Source organism: Neopelma chrysocephalum, unplaced genomic scaffold (genome assembly GCF_003984885.1).
Source record: "Neopelma chrysocephalum unplaced genomic scaffold, ASM398488v2 Primary Assembly neopelma1_26b, whole genome shotgun sequence".
NCBI lineage: Eukaryota > Metazoa > Chordata > Aves > Passeriformes > Pipridae > Neopelma > Neopelma chrysocephalum.
Genome location: NW_020897696.1, coordinates 2,850,559 through 2,862,386, shown reverse-complemented (window position 1 = coordinate 2,862,386; position 11,828 = coordinate 2,850,559).

The following is an 11,828-nucleotide window of genomic DNA, read 5'->3' as shown; positions in this document are numbered from 1 at the left end:
CTGAGGGGAATAACTGATAACTTTCCTTTTTCTGTTAGGGATAATATTCACAGAGGACGCAGTCACAATACAGTGAGGCTACCAGGACAGTTATCCTGGTGAAGGAACAGTGTTCTCAGGGTGATTTGGCCACGGGATCTAAGGCAGAAGAGTTAGGAGGTGCTGGCTTCCTATATGTGATGAGTGGGGACTTCTGCATCCACTCCTCAGTAGACAGGAAAAAAAAACCAAGCAGCCCAAGACAGAAACAACAGGGCTTTTGGGTGAATGGCAATAGCAGAGGGAACCTGTGGAAGCAATTTTTCAGATCTATTTTGAGACAAGACATGATTTCAGTAGCTGGTTTTGTTGAACCAGCTCTAATACCCCCCCAAGCATCTCTGGTGATACCCACACTCAGTTTTTCCTCCTGCTCCAATCCCTCCAGCTCTTGCATTCATTGTATCTTATTCTTCCCATTCTCTCTACACTGGAAAAGATTCAAAAGCTTTTGAAAAGCAAATAGGTCACTTACAGTGCTACCATAACTTGGGATGTTTCAATCATGCAGTTATTGTTAATTTAAATCTATCAACTATTAATTCGAATTCCTCTAAAGGCATGCCTAGCAATTGTAGCTACAACTAACAGATATTCTGCAACTAAAACCTTGTCAAGGTTTTTTTCAACAAAAATAGTTTGTGCACAGACAATGAAAATGGAAATTAAAAATGTTGAATATGTTTAATTAAGGGTAAGGCACAAAGGACTATGATAGCTTATTCACAACTGAACCCAAAAGTAACTTGCCATTTTAATAAACAAATGAAGCAAATGCCTAGTCCAGTATTTTCCTTATCGCACCCTTGAAGGACAGAGATATCTAGGAAATCTTGTGGAAGAAGAGCGTGTGAAAGCATATTATTGATGTATTTTCTTTTGTTGTCCTTGTGGGAAATATGTTATGGAAGGGGTGGAGTTTTAAGGTTATGGAGTCTCAGGTAGGATTTACAAAAACAAAGGTAATTTGGGGAACAGGGTGCTGGGAAGAGGTAAGGTTCAGGGAAGAGGTCAGAAAGTCTCAGTCCTGCAGACTTGTGGGGCAATACTCAGTTCTGTTTGCTCTGGTATTTTGAGCAGTAAAGCCCATGTCATTCTTGGAAGGAATTTGGAATGAGAAATGAGTAGCTGGACAACAACTGCTGGAAATTACTTGGGAGCTGGGAAGTGTTGGGTCTCTGTCTTTTAATTTCCTGATTCTTTTCTTTGGAGAGTGGCATTTCCATGGCTTATTGCCTGTTCTTGGGTTTCCCACTGGATCACACATCCAGAGCTCACACTGCCTCCCATGGAAGCATGCTCACCAACAAATGGACAGCACTGTCATTGTCAGAGGAGCTAATAGCTTCTAACTAAACATGTATTTATTTGTTCCTCATTTACCAGAAAACTTTATAGAGTCCGCCACTTTGAGTTGCTGTAAGAAAAAAAATTCCTTGAGAGCAAGAAGGGGATAACTGTAAGCTGTCTCTTATGGAAATCCCCCTGACATTTGGGAAGTCCTTTTGTGGGAGATAAAGGGAAGTTTTGGTTAGCTGCTGTTACCGCTATTTGCTTAGTGTATCTTAGCTGAATTTTTTTAAAATCACATATGATTTGAACCAAAAACCCCACCTTTGTGAAGAGTTGTGTTGTTGTAACTGTACTTCACAGCACAGAGTTGTACTCTCTGCCTTAAAAAAGCCAAAGATTTTATTGATGGCACTGTAGTATAGTAAGCATACGGGCATCTATGAAAGTAAATAGTTGATCAAGGAGATATCTAATTATTCATTTGTTGGCAGCCTAGTTTGTTCCAATACCTTCTTGGATCTGACTCAGGGTCAGATATTAAAGACGATGACGACTGTAGGATGCCTGGGAATACAAAGCACTTTCACCACACTGGCTTCAATATGTTGTCATGCTATAATGATTACAGTTTATTCATTGTCACTAACCTGTTTAAATATTTGAGAACAAAGTGGTGTGGTTATATAAAACTTTGTGCAAGAAAACGCAACTCTCAAGATCTCTTTTAAGCACTGCTGTTGTCATCTGCATTACCCTTTGATCCCAACCACATATCCACATAGTAGCTCTGAGGATCTGTGAACCATTTCTCCCTTTCTCCCTGTTTTGGGTTGCAGCTGCTCATTAGAACACTTCAGAACATCTCTTTGAAGAAACATGGTGGTGACAGTGGCTGATCAAACCCCAAATGCTCAAAAACCTTGGGGTGGGGGAAAGAAATCCATATGTCAGAATCCTGTCACATCTTGAATCTGTTATTGGAGGAAAAACAAGCTAATGTTTAGGGGGCTGTTTGGGAATCAGAAAAACAGGATTCAGCTCTTAGTTTCCAATCTAACCATGGGAGGACTGTTTCATTCTCCTTGTTCCTTAGTCCTCCAGGTGAAAATAGGTCTCTTCTTTCCTGCAAAACCTTGTAAGAATTCCTTCATTAAGTGCTGGGACAGCTGGATGCTCTGACGATGGCAGGAGCTCAGATGGGTGCAACTGGACACGTGAGATGGGGTTATCCTCTGATGTAGGAGTGATTTAACCCCAAATGATATATGTTGGTAGGACAGAGATGTGTGTTTTAAGCTGTATGCTTGCTGCTTCTAACTCCTGAGAACTTTGATGTCAGAGCAAAGAGCACAGTAATTTAGCAAGCCATGGAGTTGCCACATGGAAGTCTACATTTACCCTTTGAAGTTATTCTCAACAGCATCTCATCTCAGTGTGTAATTCTCATATAACTCTAATCTGGAGAGTTTTTATGGAAAAGCTGGTCCTATTCCATGGATTGTAGAGATTTACAGCAAGTCTCTGTGTTTTACTTCTGACAGTTTTGTAGAGCCAACAAGGTAGAGAGGATGTGAGCTGGAAACTCCTAATCTGCAGCGTTGGTCTCATGTTTTACTAATTTACAGCTTTGGTAAAATTATGTTGATGGCATCAAGTCTGCAAAATTACGTTTCAGGGCATAATATGGACCAATGATAAATTTTTAGTAATGAAAGACTGTGAAGGAAAGGGCACTGTCTGAGTCTAGAAGTCCAGGCTGAGCTCACACGACAAACAAATTACATGGAAATGAGTGTGAGATATCACCGGTGGGAGGAAAACACAGACATTAACACTGTCCTTTTCAGAGTTGTTTCTATAACATGAACCTGCAATTGACATTATACCTTTTGCCTCTTCAGTGTAAAACTGAAAGGCCAATACTAAAAAAGCTTTATAATGATAGTGCTTAATTGTGCAGAGTATTCCTGGCAACTTTGCAACAAACACGGGTAGAGCCTTTCCCAAATCTTCGTTTGCGAAGCCTAGCCATGATTCCTGGCAATAATCTAATTCAAAGTCTGTAATACATGTACGCTTTTCTTTTTGGAAAGGGTTCCTCTGATTTCCAGTGGCACTGTCTGACTGCCCAAATGAAGTGATCCCCCAGGAGCTTTAGATTTCAGGCAGCCAACCTGGAGTCATCACCTTGCCAAGTAGTGCTCCTCACAGCCAAGCTTACTGCTGAATGACCTGCACAGGGAAATAAATGGGTTTCATGTGACTATTTTGATGATGCCACCTTTAAGGATGCTCTATGAATACCAGGCTATGCAAAAATATTGATATACATGATAAAAAAACTTGTCATTTCTATTTTTAGGAAAGGGTGTGCTGGTTTTGGCTGTCATAGAGTAATTTTTTTTCACAGTAATTTGTATGGGGCTGTATTTTGAATTTGTGCTGGAAACAGTGTTGATAATATAGAGGGTTTCATTATTGTTGAGCAGTGCTTGTAGAGAGTCAAGACCTTTCTTGCTTCTCAACCCCACCCTGCCAAGAAGTAGGCTGTGGGTGCACAAGAAGTTGTGAAGGGACACAGCTGGGAAAACTGACCCCATATGACCAAAGGGATGTCTCAGACCACAGGGTATTGTGCTCAGTATATAAAATCTCAGGGAAGGAAGAGGAAGGGGAAGGGGGCTGGAAATATTTGGAGTTATGATATTTGTCTTCCTGAGTAACTGCTACACATGATGGAGTCCTGCTTTTCAGGAGATGGTCAAACACTTGCCAGAAAATGAGAAGCAGCAAATTAATTCCTTGTTTTGCTTTGCTTAATAAATCGTGTTTATCTCAATCTATGAGTTTTCTCACTTTTACCCTTCTGATTCTCTTCCCCATCCGACAAGGGGAGGGTGAGCGAGTGACTGTGTGGGGCTTGGTTGCAGGCTGGGGTTAAACCATGTCAAAGGGATTGCATACTTGTTTGCAGAGTTCATCCTTGTGGGGCCCTGAATCCTAAACTGAGGCCTCTTGGCCCTTTTGTGATGCAAACAGTAATTTAAAATATACATCTGGCACAGTGCAAAGAGAGAACATCCAACATCTGTCACATTCCATTATATTGCCTTGCTGCCATTAGGCTATTATTAGTCTTTAAACTAAATATATCTTCCCACAGGCTGCTAACCATAATACCTCATTCAAGTACCCATTCCTTTTATTGCCACAAACTGTTCTGAACATCACATAAATGAAACTGGAACATCACTTGATGGACTGTTATCATATTTTTCTGCTTTATTTTATTTTAAATGAGAGGAAACAAAACTTGCCAAGTCTTGTTGTACGGTTTGAAGAAAATTAAATGGATTTCCCTATCGTTTTGGTGAGGGAAATGAAGAGAGGCTTCTCTAATGGAGATCAGCTGCAGGCATTTGGTTCCACAGTAGCAAGGGCCCATATGCTCTTGCTGGTGTATCAGTTTTGTCTTGGGTCTGTAAGACTCTAGAATGACTGGTTATTTTTTTTTTTAACTGTCTTTTATTATTAATTATCTGACTCCTCTATCTTTTCAAAGCCGAGTGAAATAAAGACATCGTAAGAGAATAGAATTACTCTGAGCAAGAAGTTAGCTTGGAAGTGTTTCCTTCCAAAGTTGAATGCTCTGTTTCTACTGGGAGCTCTGCTCAGCAGTTTGGAAAAAACTGCCCAAAACCTCAGGTAGAATTTTGAAATGAGTTGTGTTTTTAATTCACATCAGCACAAATCACAGCTGCTTGCACAGGGACAAGAACAGTGCCCTTCCCTAGGCTGCTAGGAAGGATGCTCAGGAAGCTTCCAGCCTGCATCAGAGTTTGGCAGCACTTACACTACATCTGTTCCCATATATCAAGCAGTGCCCACTTACGTTGCTAGGTCCTGGAACAGGATCATCCACATGGTTAAACACAGTGGTCTCGGCATTATTTCAGCCTGGGCCAGGTAATGCCATCTCAAATGGTTCCTGAGGTGGGTGGATGATAGTGCATGCCAGCAACAGACCTGGGGAGTAAGGGAGCAGTGTTGTGGACATGAGCCTCCCCTGTCTGGGGTCTCAGTCCTAGAGAGCACTCCTGACAACATTTAATTTCAAAGCAGGGAAAGTGAGAGTCCTGCAGGCATGGGTGCGTCCCCACCCCTTCTCAGTGAGCTAGCGGGTGGCCACAATGCTCCATCTAGAAAGTCTGAGCAGAGTATCATGCCAGTGCAACTGTGCAGCTTCTGGTGTCTGACCTGGAGCATTCCAAGTTACATTAAATATCTGAACATGCCTGGAAATGACTTTTTAATTGCTTGTTTCTGAGGATGTTGAGTTTTTGCTAGAAGAATTCACTGGCACAGAGTAGAACAAGCTATTTGAAGTTGGCCATGTGTCAGTCTGACTGCAAAGGGTGAGTAAGGTGCAGACCTTGTTCTGAACATGACCATCTGCATGGTGCAAAACAGGGGATTTGGCTGCAGAGGTTCCATAGCAGCTTTCCCCTCTCTCCAAAACTCCTCTGAGCTGAGCTGCCTTCTCAGTGCAGGCAAGGTACTCCTACACACTGGAGGCACTTGGTTTAAGCTAATCCTATCTTCTAGTTAACATTATTTATTTATTGTTTTACATTATTTATTATAGGACTTTACTTGTTAAATATGAAAACAGTAACAGTCCATTAGGGGTTACTCTTTCCACCCCATGCAAGTCATCCTTTTACATAGAAGTGAAGACCCACACGGACCCTGAGCAGATCAGCTGCCCAAGTCCCTTCTGAATAGCTTGTAGGGGCTGGGACTGGCAAGGAAAGGTTTTATCTGCTTTTCAGTGCCATGACTGCAAGCCTGCACCCACAGTCGTGCTGACCTGTGTGGATGTGCTAGCCCAAAGGAGCAGTCCTGCTGTGTTACAGCCCAATGACACCAAGTTGCCATGTCCCAATTGGCCTTCCCACCTTGAGCTGTGGCAGCCATGGCTTCTCAGCCTGCACCACCTGGGGGCTAAGCAAGGTCTGGGCTGCTGACACACTGCAGGAGGGATAGAGGCTTCAGAGCTTGTGCAAATTGGCTGAGACAGAAAATTTGAGCTCTTCTTTGGGCCAACAGTGCAGCAAAGACAAGCCTTGCATTACAGGCATGCTGTTGCTCTGGAAACTTGAAGCCTCCCATAAGCAATGCAATTACTAGCTGCTTATCACTTTTTCTTCACCAAAGAGGAGATTTTATTAATTCAGAGAACACTAAGAGCACAGAAAATATGGGTTTTTTTACAAGGTTTCCTCCTAACAGACTTTAAAGAAACCATATTTCTTTCTCTGTGGTTTCCACCTAACTTCAGAAGGCGAATGTATAAAATCTCTTCTATCAGCCTGTAAACATTTCTTGTAGAAATAAAAAAGATGACTCTCTTTTCTGAGTTACCTCATCTTGAGCTGACATGGAAGTTTGTTCAATGCACGGTAGCTGCTGCATCTCTTCAGCCAAAGTAGATATACGGCTGCCGCTTACCTCAGCTCTTCTCTTGACTTGTTAACAAAATGATTATTGCAATGTGCACATCTTAAATCTAAATGTTAAATGGCAGCTCATGTCCTCTTTCATTCTAGCTGAATTAGTTCCCTTAAGGAAATAATCTGTAAGGCTATTAGCTGTCACAGTAAGTACAGGTATTGAAAAATATTCTCTTTAGGGGATGAGGCAGTGTTTGAAAGAAAAGTGTATGAAAGAAAAGGCTCGGCTATAAGAGAACAGGGTTTTACAAGTTTTTTAAGCCACTACAGTTCTTGATGTCTAAAAATGCCTTTGTAGACTTGCTGCCCTGTGCAGTGTCTTCTGGGACCCTGCTTTTTCCTAAAATACTGTGTTTGGGTTGGCACTGTATGAGGTACTTTTTAAAGCAAAAGTGAATGAAAGCGAGTGGTGTCTACTGAGTGCTCGTAAGTGGCCAAGAACTGTAGGAAATGTGTTTTATTCCTCATAGCCTGAGGAGGCCACAAGGCAGAAAACCCCTTGGTGGGAGCCCTGCTGTAAGAAGGGGTAATGGTGGCAGTGGGGAAGCCTCAGAGATGGCTGAGAATGGGATGCCTGCCACACTTCCTGCAGCTGCCCTACCCAGGAAGGAGATGTCTGCTGGATTCGGGGTGGGATGGGTACAAGGTCGCTTGGCTTTCTGGTACAAACCAGCAACTGAGCCTAACGCAGCAGGGAACTGTCTCCGACATTTGTTTTTGGAGGGTGTTTAGGACCCATTGTCTTTGAAAACTTGCCTCTGTGTGCAAACAGGTAAGGGAAAGGCAGTTTGAGTACAGTGGCCTCTATAATGGGATGCTGCTGGGAACAGCATTTATATTTTCAAACTTTAATAATCTGGCAGTCCCCACTGCGGCCTTTTGCTATTTGGGTCTATCCCAATTTTATTGAAAAGTGTTGTTGAAAAGACATATTTTGCATGCTAGTAAGAGCAGACCTCATCAGAGTTACTTTAAATAAGATTTCAGAACCTTTTTTTCCTCCCCAGGATATTTTACAGTCCCATTCTGCAATATTTTGAGCAACCTTAACAACTATTCTTTCCTTAATCGGTATCATTGGTCTTGCTTCTTTTTTTCTTTTTTCTTTTCTTTTCTATTCTTTTTTCCCTTGATTTTTTCTTTTTTTCTTTTTTCTTTTTTTTTTTTTTTAATATTCCAAAGCACAAGGTGATGCCCAGACCTTCGTATTTCAAACGTACAGTTTCTTTTGTCTGTGTAGAAACCTGCACCTCTGCAGGTGAGTGAATCTGGGTGTTCAGCCCTGGGAAGTGGTTCTGTGTGGTGCTCTTTAGCACACCAGTCACAAAGAGGTGTATGTACTCACAGCTCACGGCAGGATGAGGCTGAAGAGGAAGAGAATTGTTTCAGCAAAGTATGCTACTCAATCCTCCTCTTCTGTTGACAGGGAGCTGGATAGTCAGCAGGCTGAACAGTGAATACCCCAGGCAGCATGGCATGGGAGATACACCTGAATCCCCTCCTTACCACCTTGAGATAGACATTATGCACTAATTCAGTGTAACTGGCTAATACAGAGTGCTGCAGAGTGCTACCTGCTAAAACCAGAGTCTTCCAGTTAATCCTCACATTATGAGCTACCATAAGCAGTGTTCATTTTTTCTACTCAGTACACCAGACAATGCACATGGAAGGACACTGGCTGATGGCTCACCAGCTAACATCAGCAGAGGATGGAATGAGGACTTCTCCTCCTTCTGTCATCTCTTTTTGCAGCATTCACACACTCACAGTCAGGTACCTCTCTACTTTTCATTGTTCAGAAGAAATTCTCTGACACCCCACTGAAGGACACAAACTCCAGCATGGACCCATGTCCACAGTGAAGCCACCTACACAGGCTGGACATGGTGCTGTGTCTTTTGTATGGGTGTAATTGTTACATAACAGATGAGGCCATATCTGCAGAGTGGCAGAAGGTCTGATGACAACACAGGTACGCCTGCAACCCATCTTATATGGATTACAAGTCACAACTTGGCTACTGTTGTTACCTATGACAGCAATAATAACAGACACCTATTCTTACTCAAATCATATCTTCACTGCATGCAGGTGAAAGGTAGACTCTTACCTTGTGCTGGCCAATGTATTTCTACATTTACTGACCTTCCACTTACATCTCAATTCTGCACATGAAAAGTAACCACCTTTCTAGTTTACTAAATCTAATTTTCAGCCTGCCCAGAGCAGATTTTGCTCTTTCTCTTTTATAGTCAATGGTTTACTTTCCTAATTTTAAACAGAAAAAGATTTACTAACAAAAAATAAAATGAAAAGCAAATACCATGAAAATACTCAGAGAAATTATATCAGCAATACAATATATTAAAATTTATTTAATTGCTGCCATTTCAGGTCAGTTTCCCTTAATACTGGATATTGTTGACTTCAAATAAACTTTAAGCTATAATTGTTCACACATAAATACATCCTTGATAGGGTGGAGATGGTGGCCAGGGTTGGAACAGAGTTGGAATTGTTTGTGAACTGCATACTGGGACTTACTTCACTTTTAACTGTTTGCTTTTGCAAGGATAGCAGTCCAGTTGTGTTACTGAATTAATATTTATAACCATTTTTTAAAGTGTGCTGATCTGGGAAATCATCATTGCATATTTTTAGATCAGATTTCTGAGTAAAGAAAGTAGTGGTTTGCTATGTGCAAATAAGATGATGTTACTATTTTTCAACTGCCCCTACTTGCAGTGGAGAAAGTTCGTTCAGCAAGCAAAAGGAAAAATTTGAGCTTTCATAGCAAATGCTGTTTTTAGCCTGCTTCGATCTTTAAACTAAGATTATACTCAACCACTCTTTCTCATTGCACAAGCAGACCTTGGAAACCCGTACACTAAAATTAGGAGGCATGTTTGCATTTTCAACCTCTCCAAGCGCAGCACTGCAAATAGTTCCTTCCAGCTATGTCATTATTGTACAACATAGGGTTTGGGTTTTTTTAGAAAGCAAATGTCATTACTTACATCTCTTCCACATTGCTTAAAAAAAGTACCTGCTTTGTTTGGCAAAACGAGGGTGAGGACTAAAGCTGCCCTTACTGCAGTATCCTTGCTGACCCCGTAAGCATTGGAGTCTGGATTTGTTGCAGGCACTTTGGCAGCCAATGGTTCATCTCAAGGGAAGGTGTGAATGCAAAGTTGTGACTTTTCTGTTTTCAGGAGATGGAGAAGGGGTCACTAGAATAGTAAGTTCTGTGCTCTATTCAACAGTATATTATTAGTCCAGAAAAAAAATGAAATTCAAGGTTTATCGTTCTCTAGAGTCATGTAATCCTGGTACCTGGGAAGCTGTACACCTAAGAGAAATGATGAAGATTTTGTGTAGACCTCCTCATGAGCACAGATGAGATGGTGTATTTTAAGGCATAATGATAGAAATTCTGGATTTTTTTAAAATTATTTTGTTGTTTGGTTCTTTTCATTCTGAAAGCTTCTAACTAAAGTTAATTACCTATCTACCATTTCAGTGCTTCATATGTCTGGAATTGCTCCTCTCAACTTTTGCACATAACAACCAAGAAACCAAATTTGCTTACATAAGAGCAAGGAATGATTTGATAAATGCAGACAACTGAAACCCCAGATGTTACAGTCCAAAATTTGGATACCAACAGAAAAGGAACTGCTAGGATTAAACAGGAAACCTTGGGCCACAGGGGCTGGGGAAAGACCCACCATCTAAAGGACCAGACAAGATCCACTGACATTCATTTCGTGTGGATTGTCCCGATCTCCCCCAGCAGGATGTGGAGAGACTTTGCATGATGCTATCGGTCCCTGCAGATACCCCTTTGTTTTCTCCTCTCCCTGTGTAATCCTTACTTCAGGAAAAGCTGACCACCCTTCCCCAGTGTAATCTTGCACACTGGAAATATCAAATCCTTTTTCCCCCCACATGTAAATACTGGATCTGAGAAATGTAAATTCCTTTTTTCCCTTATGTCACCCCTCCTACTGGAAATGCTAATAGATTGTGGAATCCCCTATTTGGCATAACCCTGCCTCCTTATTAGCATGTTAAGCCCCCAAGACTCATAAATAAGCACTTAGCGTGTTCAATAAAGATTCCAGTTTTTACTCCCACATCTGGGATCATGTTAGCTTTATTGGACCCTTACACCCAGCGAATCCTTCTTGACTGGAATTAGGTAGTCCAGCCTTTAATTGCATACAACCTAAACACTGTCACTGCTGAAAAACTTAACTGCTGCAGTTAATCCTTGCTAGCACTACACCACACCTGGAATGGGTGTCCTGTGGGGTACAGGCTCTGTTTAGGGTCACGTGTATACAAGACATTCTTCACAAAGCACTTAGCAGGTGCGGCGTTTTGAATACAGACTAAAGGTTGGCTTAGGAGCAGAAAATTAAATAAGGATTGTTCCGGGTGAGGTAGGAGACCTGTTTGCATTATATAGGGGGGTTTTTGTTTATTTTTGGTTTGGGGTGGAGGTTTTTGTTTGTTTGTTTTCTTTTTAAATTGTTTGTTTGTTTGTTTTGAGAGAGAGAGAGAGAAAGAAAAAAAATGTCTTATTGCTAACTTGCCAATGAGGGAAACTTCTAGGAACAGACCCCAGTTTCTCCACTTTGCCACCAGATGTCCGTCATGAGCAGGGAAAACTGATGACCTGAGCGATATCCAGAAGCCTGTATTCGCAGCATTTTTGAAGATATGACAGTGAAAGAAAGTTCGAGGGAAATTACATGTTACCACTGAGTTTTGGATGGCAGATACGCTATGGAGGCTTCTTGACAAGCAAAAAATCCTACCAGTAGCGCTATAATATGTGTGTAACTAACTCTTAAAACGTGTCTCAGCCTGCAGCAGTTGTCAAATACACATCCTTTTTTGCTCTCCTCCAGAGAATTAGGCATCCAGCTCTCATCCAAAGTCTTAAAATCCTTTGGAGAAACTTGTCCTTTCAGA